Source organism: Lynx canadensis, chromosome B3 (genome assembly GCF_007474595.2).
Source record: "Lynx canadensis isolate LIC74 chromosome B3, mLynCan4.pri.v2, whole genome shotgun sequence".
Taxonomy (NCBI): Eukaryota; Metazoa; Chordata; class Mammalia; order Carnivora; family Felidae; genus Lynx; species Lynx canadensis.
The window spans coordinates 112,514,256-112,531,704 of record NC_044308.2 but is presented as its reverse complement, the minus strand read 5'-3'; the positions used below and the strand labels follow the sequence as shown (position 1 = coordinate 112,531,704).

The window sequence follows — 17,449 nt, the reverse complement described above, 5'->3', positions numbered from 1 at the left end:
CCCTATTGAATGATATTGGCTCTCTTTGAAAAATCAATTACCTATACACATATGGGCTATTCTGGAGTACATTATATTTTCTTGATCTATTTGTCTACTCTTATGCCAATATCACACTGTTCTGATTACTATGGTTTGTTGTGAGTTATTAAATTGGGAGCTGTGAGTTCCCCAACTTTGTTTTTTCTTTTTCAAGATATTTTTGATGACTCATAATTCCTTTCAATTCTATATGAATATTAGTATTCTGATCCATATTTTACACCAAATTCTGATCCTTATTTTAAGCAGACTCATTTCAAAACAGATTTTCCTATAACTAATTATCTATCCTCAGACACTACTTTAAATTTTCTTCCATGCCTAAGTCCTATGATTTCCTACCAACTAAAATTTCCCTGAACTCTTCTTAAAAAAAAAAAAAAGGTAAACTAAGCACAAAGTACTATTACCAAACAAACTGAATGATGTAAATGAACAACAAACTACAATAAATAATAGTGATTGAATTTTGGTAATTTTCTTAATGTATTCAACCCAAAATTATAAGCCAAAACAATGCTTTTTTGCAAAAGATATTATACTATAATCATTTCACAACTATCATTTCTTTAATTTTAAATAATTTTGGGGCACCTGGGTGGCTCAGTCGGTTAAGCATCTGACTTTGGCTCAAGTCATGATTTCACGGTTGGTGGGTTCAAGCCCCAGGGTCAGGGTCTGTGCTGACAGCTCAAAGCCTGGAGCCTGTTTCGGATTCTGTGTTTTCCTCTCTCCCTGCCCTCCCCCACCCCCATGCTTGTGCTCTATCTCTCTCTCAAAAATAAATAAACACTGGGAGAGGGACCAACATGGTGGAGAAGTAGGGAGATCGGTACTTCCCACGTCTCTCAAACAAAGAAGGGCTGAAGCCAAAGGACTTTGAACCCAGAGCCTGAGAGGAAAAGACACTGAGTCTACCAGGGAGAAACTGGGACAACTTGATGGGCCATAGGTGGGTGGTTGCGAACTGGGGAAAATAAAATGGGCAGCATAGACATGGAGGGGAGGAATCCCCTTCTGCAGAGAAACAAAGGGAAGAGAAAGAGCAGCTGGGAAAGTGTAGGCCTATATCTGGACAACAGAAAAAAACCTCGGACCAGGACGGAGAGGGGTCCCATCTCTAACTACAGGTTAGAGGATTTCTAACTGCAGATCCCATTGTCGAACTGGGGCAAGCTGTCCTGTGCACACCTGGGGAGGAGGGGACCAACCTCTGGGCTTGGTGGTAGATCAGGGGCGCAGTCCACAGCAGGAACTGGTCCCCTCCCCTGAAGTACTGTGGCATAAGACAAAACCAGCAGGGACTACATATCAGGAGGTGCTTCCCAAGTACCCGGACTCATGGAGCAGGAGTTAAGGAGTCGGCGGAGTAAGACAGCTTCATCTGCGCCAGGACACAGTGAGGATGGCTCCAAAGGAGTGACGTGGCTCACCGGGTAATGGAGAAGTGACTGGGGGGCGGCCATTTTCCTCCTCACCACCACCAAGGTGGGGCCTCAGGGATTGGTCCATGGGAACCACAGTGGAGGCGAGACCAGCCTATACCAAACCACGCCCCTCAGTCCTGGGTAACTGCCTGTCTTCTGGAGCAGGATAGACGATGCCAAAACAGACCCCTCCTCCAGACCAGCGCTGATGAATTGCCTGGATTAATTCTAGGACAATTCTTGTTATATAGATGTATTGTCCATTCCATTTTGCTTCTTAACTCTCCCTCCACTAGGCTGATTACTCTGGTTATTGGTTTGTTTGCACAGACACATTTAATCCATTCTCTTGATACATGCTCTACACCTCCTTCTTTATATTCCTTTCTCTCTCTCTTTGGAATAATCAAGCAGTATAGTTTCTCTAAGTAACTTTATCTAAATTTCTTTTTCCCTTCCTTATTTTCCTTTCTCTCTCTCTCTCTCTCTCTTAAGCCTTTTAGTCTCTCTGCCTGGTCAATGTTTATTTTTTCTTTTTCTCCACCCCTGTCATTTCTCTTTGTATGTGCTCTTCCATCAGTACCACATCCACCCTCTTCTTTGCTTCTAGCTGGTGTTTCTGATTTTTTTGCTTTTGGATTGTTTTTAGCTTTTAGTTTTTTTGTTTTTGTTTGTTTTATTTGTTTGTGTGTTTGCATGTTTTTGTTTTCTGTTTGTCTGTTTTCCTTTCCAGAGCTACTTCAAGGAATAAATCAAAGCACACCCGGTGGAAGGTCCAAAACATAACTATGAGTAGGGAAATAAAATAACCAAAGTCACAATGACAGCAAATAACACTCTCCAAAAAACACCTCCTGAAGGGCCAGGCCATGGACAGTATATCAGCCCCCTTTATAAATATAGCAGTGCTCACAGGTGCACAGCACATAACAAGCTTTAAAAATTCAAAATGGACAGAAAACTAGCCAAAATGATGAAACAGAAGAATTCTCCTCAAAAGAAATATCAGGAAGAAGTAACAGCTAAAGAATTGATCGAAATAGATATAAGCAACATAACTGAACAAGAACTTAGAATAACAGTCATAAAATTAATCACTGGGCTTGAAAAATGCATAGAAGACAGCAGAGAATCTATTGCTACAGACATCAAGGGACTAAAACATAGTCGATGAATGTAAAAATGCTATAAATGAGGTGCAAATAAAATGGAGGCAGCCACAGTGTGGACTGAAGAGGCAGAGGAGAAAATAAGTGAATTGGAAGATGAAATTATGGAAAAGGGGGAAGCTGAGAAAGATTTAAAAAATCCAGGATCATGAGGGGAGAATTAGAGAACTAAGTGATTCAAGAAAACTGAACAATATCCATATTATAGGATTTCCAGAAGAAGAAGAGAGAGAGAGAAAGGGGCTGAAGGTATACTTGAACAAATCATAGCTGAGAACTTTCCCAATCTAGGGAAAGAAACAGTCACTGAAATCCAAGAGGCACAGAAAACTCCCTTCAAACATAACTAGAATCAATATTCTGCATGACATATCATAGTGAAAATGGCAAAATACAAGGATAAAGAGAGAATTCTGAAAGCAGCTAGGGAAAAACAGGCCTTAACAAACAAAAGGTAGAAACAAAAGGGTAGCAGCAGACCTATCTACTGAAACTTGGCAGGCCAGAAAGGAAAGGCAGGAAATCTTCAATGCGATGAACAGGAAAAATATGCACCCAAGAATCCTTTAACTGGTAAGCCTGTCATTCAGAATAGAAGGAGAAATGAAGGTTTTCCCAAACAAACAAAAACTGAAGAAATTCATTACCACTAAACCAGCACTACAAGAGATCCCAAAGGGGACTCTGTCAGTGAAATGTTCCAAGGACCACAAAGTACCAGAGACATCACTGCAAGCATGAAACCTACAGATAACACAATGACTCTAAACCCATCTTTCAATAATAACACTGAATATAAATGGACTAAATGTTCCAATCAAAAGACATAGGGTATCACAATGAATAAAAAACAAACAAACAAACAAAAAACCAAGATCCATCTATTTACTGTCTACAGGAGACTCATTTTAGACCTGTGGACACCTTCAGATTGAAAGTGAGGGGATGGAGAACTGGCTATCATGCTACTGGAAGTCAAAAGAAAGCTGAAGTAGCCATACTTATACAAACTAGACTTTAAATTAAAGTCTGAATAAGAGATGAAGGAGGGCATTATATGATAATTACAGGGTCTATCCATCAGGAAGAGCTACACAATTATAAATTTCTATGCACTAAATTCGGTAGCACCCAAATATCTAAAACAATCACAAACATAAGCAATCTTACTTATAAGAATGTGGTAAGAATGTGGACTTTAATACTCCAATTACAGCAATGGACAAATCATCTAGACAGACAATCAGTAAAGAAACAATGGCCCTGAACAATACATTGGACCAGATGGACTTGACAGATATATTTAGAGCTCTACATTCCAAAGCAGCAAAATATACTTTCTTCTTGAGTGCACATGGAACATTCTCCAAGATAGATCACATACTGGGCCACAAAACATCCCTCAATAAATATAACAATTGAGATCATACCATACACACTTTCAGATCACAATGCTATGAAACTTGAAATCAACCACAGGAAAAAGTCTGGAAAACCTCCAAAAGCATGGAGGTTAAAGAACACCCTACTAAAGAATGAATGAGTCAACCAGGCAATTAGAGAAAAATTTAAAAATATATGGAAACAAATGAAGATGAAAATACAACAATCCAAACCCGTTGGGATGCAGCAAAGGGAATCCTAAGAGGAAAATACATTACAATCCAGGCCTATCTCAAGAAACAAGAAAAATCCCAAATACAAAATCTAATAGCATACCTAAAAGAACTAGAAGTAGAACAGCAAAGACACCCCAAAGCCAGCAGAAGAAGAGAAATAATAAAGATCAGAGCAGAAATAAACAATATAGAATCCAAAAAAAACAGATCAGTGAAACCAAGAGTTGGTTTTTTGAAAAAATAAACAAAATTGATAAACCTCTAGCCAGGCTTCTCAAAAAAAAAAAATAAATAAAAATAAAAAAAAGAAGAAGAGAGAGAGAGAGAGAGAGAGGACCCAAATACATGAAATCATGAGTGAAAATGGATTTATTACAACCAATCCCTCAGAAATGCAAGCAATTATCAGGGAATACTATGAAAAATTATATGCCAACAAAATGAACAACCTGGAAGAAATGGACAAATTCCTAAACATCCACACACTACCAAAACTCAAATGGGAAGAAACAGAAAATTTAAACAGACCCATAACTAGTGAAGAAATAGTATCAGTTATCAAAAATCTCCCAACAAATAAGAGTCCTGGACCAGGGGACTTCCCTGGAGAATTCTACTGGACGTTTAAAGCAAAGTGAATACTCTTTCTCAAGCTGTTCCAAAAAATAGAAATGAAAGGAAAACTTCCAGACTCATTCTATGAAGCTAGCATTACTTTGATTCCCAAACCAGATAGAGACCCAGCAAAAAAAGAGAACTACAGGCCAATAACCCTGATGAATATGGATGCAAAAATTCTCAACAAGATACTAGCAAATCAAAATCATCAGCATATAAAAAGAATTATTCACCATGATCAAGTGGGATTCATTCCTGGGCTGAAGGGCTGGTTCAATATCCGCAAATCAATCAATATGATTCATTATATTAATAAAAGAAAAGATAAGAACCATATGATCCTGTCAATAGCTGCAGAAAAAGCATTTGACAAAATTCAGCATACTTTTTGAATAAAAACCCTCAAGATAGTCAGGATAGAAATAACATATTTAAACAACGTAAAAGCCATTTATGAAAAGCCCACAGCTAATATCATCACCAATGGGGAAAACTAAGAGCTTTCCCCCTGAGACCAGAAACACGACAGGGATGTCCACTCTCACCACTGTTGTTTAACATAGTGTTGGAAGTCCTAGCATCATCAATCAGACAATTAAATGAAATCAAAGGCATCAAAATTGGAAAAGATGAAGTCAAACTTTCACTTTTCACAGATGACATGATACTCTACATGGAAAACCCAACAGATTCCACCAAAAGTCTGCTAGAACTGATACATGACCTCAGCAAAGTCGCAGGGTACAAAATCAATGTACAGAAATTGGTTGCATTTTTATACACCAATAATGAAGCAAGAGAAAGAGAAATACAGAAACTGATCCCATTCACAACTGCACCAAGAACCATAAAATACCTAGGAACAAACCTAACCAAAGATGGAAAAGATCTGTATGCTGAAAACTATAGAAAGCTTATGAAGGAAACTGAAGAAGACACAAAGAAATGGAAAATTTTTCCATTCTCATGGATTGGAAGAATAAATATTGTTAAAATGTCAAAGTACCCAAAGCAGTCTACACATTCAATGAAATCCCAATCAAAATTGCACCAGCATTCTTCTCGAAGCTAGAACAAGCAATTCTAAAATTTGTATGGAACCACAGACGACACCGAATAGCCAAAGTAATATTGAATAAGAAAACCAAAACGGAAAGCATCACAATCCCAGATGTTAGCCTCTACTACGAAGCTGTAATCACCAATACACCATGGTATTGGCAAAAAAACAGACACATAGACCAATGGAATAGACCATAGAACCCAGAATTGGACCCACAATTGTATGGCCAACTAATCTTTGACAAAGCAGCAAAGAGTATCCACTGGTAAAAAAAAAAAAAAAAAAACAAAAAAACAACACTCTCTTTAACAAATGGTGCTGGGAGAACTGGACAGCAACATGCAGAAGATGGAAACTAGACCACTTTCTTACACCATACACAAAAATAAAACCAAAATGGATAAACGACCTGAATGTGAGACAGGAAACCATCAAAACCCTATAGGAGAAAGGAGGAAAAAAACCTCTCTGACATCAGCCACAGCAATTTCTTACTCAACACATCTCCAAAGGCAAGGAAATTAAAAGCAAACATGAACTATTGGGACCTCATCAAGATAAAAAGTTTCTGCACTACAAAGGAAACAATCAACAAAACTAAAAGGCAACCGACGGAATGGAAAAGATATTTGCAAAATGACATATCGGACAAGGGGCTAGTATCCAAAATGTATAAAGAGCTCACTAAACTCCACACCCGAGAAACAAATAATCCAGTGAAGAAATGGGCAGAAAACATGAATAGACACTTTTCCAAAAAAGGCACCCAGGTGACCAACAGACACATGAAAAGATGCTCATTGTCACTCCTCATCAGGGAAATACAAATCAAAACCACACTCAGATATCACCTCACACCAGTCAGAGTGGCCAAAATGAACAAATCAGGAGACTGTAGATGATGGAGAGGATGTGGAGAAATGGGAACCCTCTTGCACTGTTGGTGGGAATGCAACTAGTGAAGCCACTCTGAAAACAGTGTGGAGGTTCCTCAAAAAATAAAAATAGATCTACCCTATGACCCAGCAATAGCACTGCTAGGAATTTCCCCAAGGGATACAGGAGTGCTGATGCATAGGGGCACTGGTACCCCAATGTTTATAGCAGTGCTTTCAATAATAGCCAAATTATGGAAAGAGCCTAAATGTCCATCAACTGATGAATGGATAAAGAAATTGTGGTTTATATACACGATGGAATACCACTTGGCAGTGAGAAAGAATGAAATACGGCCTTTTGTAGCAATGTGGATGAACTGTAGAGTGTTATGCTAAGTGAAATAAGTCATACAGAGAAAGACAGATACCATATGTTTTCACTCTTATGTGGATCCTGAGAAACTTAACAGGAACCCATGGGGGAGGGGAAGGAAAAAAAAAGTTAGGGAGGGAGGCAAACCATAAGAGACTCTTAAAAACTGAGAACAAACTGAGGGTTGATGGGGGGTGGGAGGGAGGGGAAAGTGGGTGATTGGCACTGAGGGAGGCACCTGTTGAGATGAGCACTGGGTGTTGTATGGAAGCCAATTTGACAATAAGTTTCATATTTAAAAAAAAAAAAAACAAGGGGTGCCTGGGTGGCTCAGTTGGTTAAGCATCTGACTCTTGATTTTGGCTCTGGTCATGATCTTGCAGTTCATGAGTCTGAGCCCCATGTCAGGCTCTGTACTGACAGTGCAAAGCCTCCTTGGGATTCTCTCTATCCCTCTTTCTCTGCCCTTCCCCTGCTCTTTCTCTCTCAAATTAAATAAACTTAAAAAAAAAAAAAAGACCCTTAAAAAATGTTGGCAAATAGAATTCAGCAATATAAAAATGTAATTGTACACCATGACCAAATGCGGTTCATTCCAGGGTCACAAGGCTGGTTCAACATTTGAAAAACAACCAATGTAATCCAACATATAAATAGGCTAAACAAGTACAATCACATGATCACACAACTGAAGCAGAAAAAGTGTTGTTCAATACTCCTCTATGCAAAAATTCTCAAAAATAAAAAAGCAGTAAAGGAAAATTCCTCAACTTGATAAACAGCACTTATAAACAATCTTCAGCTAACACCATTCTTAACAGTAAAAAGACTGAACGCTTTCCACTGGAGGTCAGGAACAAAACAAAGATGTTGACTCTCTTCACTCTTATTCAACGAAATAATGGAAGATTTAGCCAGTGAAAGAAGGAAATAAAAGGAAATAAAAGACTGGAAAGAAGGAAGTAAACTGTCCATTACTGTAGATGACATGACTGGCAAAATAGAAAATCTACAAAATACCACTAAAACTGATAAATGAGTTCATCGAGATCTTGGGATAGAAGATCAATATACAAAAGTCTATTTTATTTCTATAACTAGCCATGAAAACATGAATGGTGAAGTTAAGAACATAATACCATTGGCAACTATTCAAAAGAAAATTAAATACTCATATGCATATACAACAAGTCATGTATAAAACTTCTGTACTGAAAATTACAAACTACTGGTGAAAGAAATATAAGACCTAATAAATGGAAAACCATATGATATTCATGGATTTGAAGACTGAACACAGTAAAGATGACAATTCTTCCCAAATTGATACACAGATTTAGCATGCTTCTTTTTAAAATCTCGGTGAGTTGTATTGTGGGGAATAAGTTTAAGAATCCTCTGAGCTTTCACCAATGGATTAACAAGGCTTAAGGCAGAAAGCCACCACAGGACAAAAGCACCCAGCACAGAAGAAAGCACAGAGTGGAAAGCCACTTCCACAGGACAAAAGTGTTTGAGAACAGGTAGAGGTAGAACGCCACCACAGCAGGGCGGAAACACCCAGAGCTAATTAGCAAGAAAAATGCCTTGTGAACCCTGAGGTAGCATGCTCTATTTGTCTTAGCCCCTAGAAAAGTTAAGATAAACAGACAGTAAATGGCTGTCTGCTCGGCTCTGGGACTTTGATTTGTATTCACCCTAACCCCTAACACCGCATATCTTTGAAACCCCTTTTCTCTCACACATATGAGTTAATGATTACTGTTTTATTGTCTCTTTCTGCACATCCATCATGCATTTAAGACTTCCAATCCTAATAAATACGGAGCAAGGACCCTTACTCAGGGCTCTTGTCTCCTCCTGGACATTAGCCTCTCTTGTATTCAATTCTGCATCCACTCTCTTACTGGACAAGAGAGAACTCCAGACTCAAAGTCTGTCACATTTTATGTATATACAGGTATTATTATTCTAAAATTCATATGGAAAGGTAAATGAACTAGAACAGCTAAAGCTATTTTTAAAAAAGTACCTAATGTGAGAAATCATTCTTCTAAATTTCAAGACTTATACAGATAACAGTTATCATGACTGTGTGGTATTAGCAAAAGGATATACACATGGATCATTGAATCAGATCAGAGAACCCAGAAATAGACTCACATAAATATGCTCAACTCAGTTTTGACAAAAGTGCAAAAGCAATTCAATAAAAGACAGACCCGTACAAATGGTGCTGAAGCAAGTGGACATCCTTAGGCAAAATTGTAACCTCCACCTGTTTTACACCTTATATAAAAATTAACTCAAAATGGATCATGGACTAAAATGTGAAATGTAAAACTATAAAAATTTTAGAAAGGAAAAAAAAGAAAATCTTACGTTGTAAAGGAACTGGATAACTCATTCCTAGCTAGTGGGAATGCACAAGGGTATAGCTATTCAGCAATACAGTTTGGCAATTACTTTAAAAACTAAATGTGCAGAAGTGCCTGGGTGGCTCATTCGCTTAAGCATCCAACTTTGGCTCAGATCATGATCAAGCAGTTCATGAGTTTGAGCCCTGCATCGGGCTCTGTGCTGACAGCTCAGAGCCCAGAGCCTGCTTTGGATTCTTCCTCTTTCTCTGCCCCTCCTCCACTCAGACTCTCTTAAAATAAACATTAAAAAAAAAAGTATGCAATATTCATGCAACCTAGAAACTGTACTCTTACGCATTTATCCCAGAGGAATGAAAACTATGTTCACACCAAAACTTATATTGGAATTTTTTTTTCAATATATGAAGTTTATTGCCAAATTGGTTTCCATTCAACTATACTGGAATGTTTATAGCAGCTTTGTATTTGGCCCAAACTGGAAACATCTCAGATGTCCTTCAATGAGTGAACATTAAACCATGGCACTATCATACCAAAGAATATTACTTTGTTATACAAAGGAACAAACTACAAATATATGCCACAATTTCGATGAATCCATAGAAAATAAAGTAACCCATAACATTACATGCAGTAGGATTCCATTTATATAACTTTCTTGCAGTAACAATATCGTAAAAATGAAGAACAAATTAGTGGTTGCTAGGGTTCCAGTGGGGTAATAGTAGGAGATATGTGGGTGTTTTATAAATGGGCAACATGAGGGATCACCGTGTTGATAGAAATTCTAAATATCTTCACTGGATCAACATCAACGTCTTGGTTATCACATTGTACTAATTTGTAAAATATTACCTTTTGGAGAAACTGGATAGAGGTTACAGAGGATCTCTCTGTATTAAATCTTATAATGAAATGTGAATCTACAATTATCCCAAAATAAAAATTTTAATTTAAAAAGTCTATTACATTTTTATATACCATCAATAAACAATTTGAAAATAAAATGAAGAAAACAATTCCATTTAAAATAGCATCAAAAGAATGAATACTTCCAAGTAAATTTAACAAAACAAGTGTAAGACTTACATATTGAAAACTAAAAAATATCACTTAAAAATATCTAAATAAACACCCTATTTTCCTGAGTTAGAAAATTTAATTATTAAGATAGCATTACTCCTCTTGATCTATATATTCAACATATCTTACTAAAATCTCAGTAGGCTATTTTGCACAAACTGTCAAACTGATCCTGAAAAAAACTGATCATATAGACATTAGAGGGATCCTCAACAGTCACACACTTGAGAAATAAAAAACTTGGCAGACTCACACATCACATTTTCAAAAGTTATTACAATGCTATGGTAAATCAAGTCAATATGGTACTGGCATACAGACATATAGATCAACAGAATTAAATGGAAAGTACAGAAATAAACCCTGACTATTAAGGTCAATTAATTTTCAGTAAAGGTGCCAACACAATTCCATAGAGGAAAGAAGAGTCTTTTCAACAAATGTTGATGTGACAACTAGATATCCACATGCAAAAAGGTGGAATACTACTTTAAACCACATATTAAAATTAATTCAAAATGGATTAAAAAACACCTTAACATATGAGGCTAAAACTCATGTTTCATGTCCTGAAAGACAACACAAGAGTAAATCTTTGTGACTTTGGATTAAGTAATGGCTTCTTTGGTATGATATCAAAAGCAACAAAAGAATAGAAAAAAATGGATATCATAAAAATTAATAATTTTTGCTGGTAAGAACACTAAGAAAATGAAAGGACAAACCCACAGAATGTGAGACAATATTTGTAAATCATCTATCTGATAAAGCAGTATCCAGGATATATAAAGATTCTTACAATTCAACAATAAAAAGACAGCCCAAGTGATGTACGGAATTGTTGAATCACTCTATCGTACAACTGAAAGTAATATAACAATGTATGTTAACTATACTAGAATTTAAAATAAAAAAATGTTTGAAAGACAACCAAATTAAACAATGACTAAAGGATGATGAGTCAATAATACAGAAAAGCTGTCCAACATCATTAGTCATTAAGAAAATGAAAATCAAAATCAAAATGAGATAAAACTTTACACCAAACAGAATGGCTACAACTGAAAAATCAGGTAAGTGTCAGTGACAATGCGGAGAATTTGAAACCCTCATACATTGCTGGTGGAAAATCAAAACATGCAGCCACTTTGGAAAACAAATCAGCAGTTCCTCAAAAAAGTTAGACTGTGACTGTATACCTCAATAATTTCACACCCATGCATATACACAACAGAAGTGAAAACGTGTACATATGTACATGCAAAAACATCTATGCAAATATTCATAGCAGTATTATTCAAAATGGCAAAAAAAGAACTTCAATGTTCATCAAATGATGACTGGATAAACAAAGCATGCAATGCTAATAAACGAGTTATTATATGGCAATAAAGAGAAATAAAGTACTGATAAATCACACAACATGGATGAACTCTGAACAAGATTATACTAAATGAAAGAAGCCTGACACAGAAAGGCCACATATTACACTGATTCCTTTTATATGCAATGTCTAGAGCAGACAAATATACACAGACAGAATGTAGATCCATAATGGACTATGGCTTAGGAAAGGAGAGAAAATAAGGAGTGACTATTAATGAGCACAGGGTTTTTCTCTGGAGTGTGAAGATACTCTAAAATTGACAGTATTGATGGTATTATGACTTTGTTATATACTAAACACTGAGTATGCTATAAACCACTGAATGTATTAAAATACACTTTACATGGAAGAATTTTATGATATGTACATTATATATAAATAAAGCTGGTAAAAAATACAAAGATGAATTCCTTTACGACCTGGGTATCACAAGAAGTTTATAAAGATAATTGAAAATCCAGAAGTAATAAAAGATGAGTATATTCAACTAGTTAAAAAAAAGTTTTGTGAAGCCAAAGTACTCCAAGAATGGATTCAAAAGACAAATAACAAATTAGAAAATATTATTCTAAACACATGTGATACAGTAAGTGCTAATATCCCTAATGTATAAGTTATACTTAAAAATCAAAAATGAAAAAAAAAAAAACAACAACTAAAAAACTGACCAGAGTGTTCAGAATAAAAGATATTAAGGGGTGCCTGCATGGCTCAGTCGGTTGAGCGTCTGATTTTGGCTCAGGTCATGATTACATGGTTCATGAGATCGAGCCCTACATTGGGCTCTCTGCTGTTAGCGCAGAGGCCTTCAGATCCTTTGTCCCCCTCTCTCTCTGCTGCTCCCCCACCCTCTCTCTCTCTCTCTCAAATATAAACAAACATTAAAAAAAAGATATTCAAATAGCACCTTAATATATGAAACAATGTTCAACTTTACTTACAAAAGATAAATGCAAATTAAACCTAAATTGAGATACTATCATTCACCTATCAAACTGGCAAAAATTCTAATGCTTGGCAATGTTACTTTGCTCAATAGGATGTGGGGAAAGAACTTACTCTCCTTCATTGCTGGGGGCAGGGCAGAATGTTACAACTCTTGTCATGGAGGATTTAAGCATATATAAGAAAAGTTTATAAGCATTTGCTTTTTGACTCAAGAATTCCACTTCTGGGAATTTACACAGAAGATACATTTTGAACAATAGAGAAAAAAAGTTTACATAAGATTATTCACTTATTTGTGAAAGCAACAAACTGGGAGCAGAAAACACTGAATGTTCATAAATACTCATACATAAAATATTGGGTAGAATAATTATCACACTTCCACAGAATGTAATATTATATAACTATAAAATACATAAAAGGTCTCTGTAAGTGATTGATAATTTCCAGGATATTAATATGTGAAATTAATATTAATATGTGAAATAAGCAAATTGCATAACATTATTGATGCTATTTTCAAATAAGAAGATAAATTTAGAGACTATATAAGTATCTACCTCTGTAAAGAAGAAACATGAAAGATTAACCAAAAAATGAAATTGGATCCCTACAGAGTAAAAGAACAGGGTAGAATGGATAGGGAAAGGATTGAGAGGTCTCTAAGTATACTTTTTGATATAATTTTTATATTTGAACCATATTCATGTTGTATATTCAAAATGTTAAAATAAATGAAGATGAAAAAATAAAAATATAGGCACCAGATTAACCCAACCATAACTCAAATTAATAACCTAACAGCACTAAAGAAAAAATAAGACCCAGGATTCTCTATGGAAGAAAGGAGATGCAAATACAGAAGAGGGTAACAAGAGAAAAACCATGAGATTATGGATTGTATTTTAGGTTTCAGTAGGAATTCATGATGCTCATACTTTTTAAATTTTTTTTTCAAGCTGTGTCTACTGAAAAGGCCAAGAGTTCATGACACACAGTAACAATGAGGACATCTAGCACCCTGGAGGGTATGTCTAATTCCAGGTCTAGGGCAGAAAAACAACACAAAGCAAAGAAAGAAACATTAAATGAAACTGAAATATCATCTTGTGATAAAAAGTTTAAAAGTGGTCAAACACAACAGAGAACATGTCAAAATGATACAGGAGCCAACATGAAGAACTGCCCAATGACAAATTTGGAATTATTTAAACATCAGAATGAACAATGATATAACAGAGTATGAAATATCTAACTTAAAAAAAGAAACAAAGGAGAGACTGGGCAAAACAAAAATCTCTCCTTTATAGGGGAATGTGAATAATACCTGTAGAAATAATAATAGAATTAGACAATTATCAGTTAACAACCTCCAGAGTAATAACAGATGTAGGAAAGAATTGTCAGTGGATGTTAAAACACTGGATAAAATGTTGTAAAGGAACGGACATTCTCAAAACATTACCCCACGAATAATTCATGAATAACTTGTAACGGATTGGGAGAAGATATTTGAAGATGACATATCTGATAAAGGGTTAATATTAATATTCAAAATATATACAAAATTTACCAAACTCAATACCCATAAAACAAATAATCCAGTTAAGACATAGGAAGAACACATGAAGAGACATTTTCCCCAAACATCCGGATGGCTAGCAGACACAAGAAAAGATGCTCAGCACCACTCATTATCAGGGATATACAAATCAAAACTACAATGAGATATCACCTCACATCTTTCAGAATAGTTAAAAGTGACAATTCAGAAAACAACAAATGTTGGCAACAATGCAGAGAAAGGGGAACATCCCTTACACTGTTGGTGGGAATGCAAACAGTTACAACCACTCTGGAAAACAGTATCGAGGTTCCCAAAAAAGTTAAAAATAGAACCACTCTATGATCCAGCAATTGCACTACCAGGCATTTAACCAAAGCATACAAAAATACTGATTCGAAAGGACACATACACTCCAATCAACAACAGCAAAATTATGGAAAAACCCCAAATGTCCAACGAATGATGAATGGATAAAGAACATGTGGTGAAGAATGAAATCTTGCCATTTGAAGTGATGTGAATGGAGGTGGAAGATATAATACTGGGGGAAATAAGTCAGTCAGAGAAAGACAAATACCGTTTGATTTCACTCATATATGGAATTTAAGAAAAAAAACAGAAGAATATACAGAGAAAAAAAGAAAGAGGCAAACCATAAAACAGTCCTAACTGTACAGAAAAACTAAGGGTTATTAGAGGGGACATGGGCAGGTGGACAAGTTAAATGTGTGATGAGTATTAAGGAGGGCACTTGTTCCTATGAGCACTGAGTGTTAATATGTAAGTGATGAATCACTAAATTCAACACCTAAAATTAATATTACACTATATGTTAAGTAACTGGAATTTAAATAAAAACTTGAAACAATCAAAAAAATGAAAAAAAGTAAGTTAGAGAAAGCCAAATACCATCCATCTCATTATATGTGTAACAACAACAACAACAACAACAAAACCCAAAACAAACAAAGAGACCCTTAAATACAGAGAACAAACTGGCAGTTGCCAGAGAGGAAGGAGGTGGGTGGGAGATGAGCAAACTAGATAAAGGGGATTAAGAGGTACAAATTTCCAGGTATAAGTCACAGAGATGAACAGTACAGCACATGAATATAGTCTATAATGTTGCAATAATGTTGTATAGTGAAAGATGGTGACTACACTTATTTTGGTGAGCACTGAGTAATGTATTGAATTGTCAAATTAATGCTTTATTCCTGAAACTAAAATAATGATGTATGCCAATTATACTTCAATTATCAAAAAAAAAAAAAATGAAGAACAGTTCCATTTTATTTTTCTTAATTAAAAAAAATTTTTTTAATATTTATTTTTGAGAGAGGGAGACAGAGCATGAGCAGGGGAGAAGCACAGAGACAGAGGGTGATACATAATCTGAAGCCAGCTCCAGGCTCTGAGCTGTCAGCAGAGAGCCCAACGCGGGGCTCAAATTCATGAACTGTGAGATCATGACCTGAGCTGAAGTTGTGCTCTTAACTGACTGAATCACCCAGGCGCCCCAGAACTGTTCTATAGGACTAAAGAATCTAGACAAATAAAAGTAATATATGACCATTAATTAAACCTTAGATTAAAAATAACAATGGTGATGGTAAGTCATAGATCTCAACATAAGGCTTCTATAAGAAACCATGTTAAAACATCTTTCCAACTTTGAAATAGGCAATGATTATACACTGTACACAGAAAAGTATAGTCACAGGAAAAAAAGTTGATAAAATAGACCATCAAAATTTGGGGCGCCTGGGTGGCTCAGTCGGTGAAGCGTCCGACTTCAGCTCAGGTCACGATCTCGCGGTCCGTGAGTTCGAGCCCCGCGTCAGGCTCTGGGCTGATGGCTCAGAGCCTGGAGCCTGCTTCTAGTTCTTTGTCTCCCTCTCTCTCTGCCCCTCCCCCGTTCATGCTGTCTCTCTCTGTCTCAAAAATAAATACACGTTAAAAAAAAATTAAAAAAAAAAAATTTAAAACTGGTCATCAAAATGATACCATGAAGAAAATGAATAGGCAAATCACAAATTGTGAGAAAATATCAACAAAGTATATATCTGATGAGGAACAGCTATCCAGAATACAGAAGGAACACTTACAAATGAAAAATAAGTAAAATATATGAACACATGCTTCACAAATGAAGCTACAAAAATGACCAATAAGCTCACAGGTCTTATTGGAGGAGGAGGAGAAGAGACAGGTGGTGGGTCAACATCATTAGTCATTAGGGAAATGCAAATTAAAACTATAATTCAATACTAATATAAACCCAAAATACTTTCCTAACACACAAAAACAGACACACTTAGTCAAAATGAGTAAACAGAAGAATATGTCACAAATAAAAGAACAAGACAAAACCACAGCAAGAGACCTAAGCTAAATAGACATAAGTAACATACCTGATAGAGAATTTAAAATAATGATCATAAAGATATTCATTGGATTTGAGAAAAGAGAAGAGGACATCAGTGAGACACTTAACACAGAGTTAAAAAGGAAACAGAGATGAAGAACAAAATACTTGAATTTAAGAATACAGTTGATGGAAAAAGTATCAGGCCAGAAGAAGCTGAGGAATGAATTAATGAACTGGAAGACAGAGTAATGGAAACTACCCACACTGAAAATGTGAGGGGGGGAAATTAAGCAAACCAACAATAGATTTAAGGAAATCAGTGACTCCATCAAGCATAGTAAAATTTGCATTAGAGGTATCACAGAAGAAGAAGAGAGAGAGAAGGGGGAAGAAATTTACTTGCAGAAATAATAGCTGAATTTCCCAAATCTACAGAAGGAAACAGTTACCCAAATCCATGAAACACAGAGATCCCCAACAAAATCAACCAAAGAAGTCCACAAGAAGACACATAGTAATCAAA

General features: G+C 35.9%; 1 protein-coding gene across 14 annotated transcripts in view; it reads right to left on the bottom strand.

Annotated features, from left to right (window-relative positions):
* GPHN (gephyrin) overlaps positions 1–17,449 on the bottom strand; it is a 628,070-nt gene that overhangs the window by 474,015 nt on the left and 136,606 nt on the right. The gene's annotated exons all lie outside the window — the stretch shown is intronic.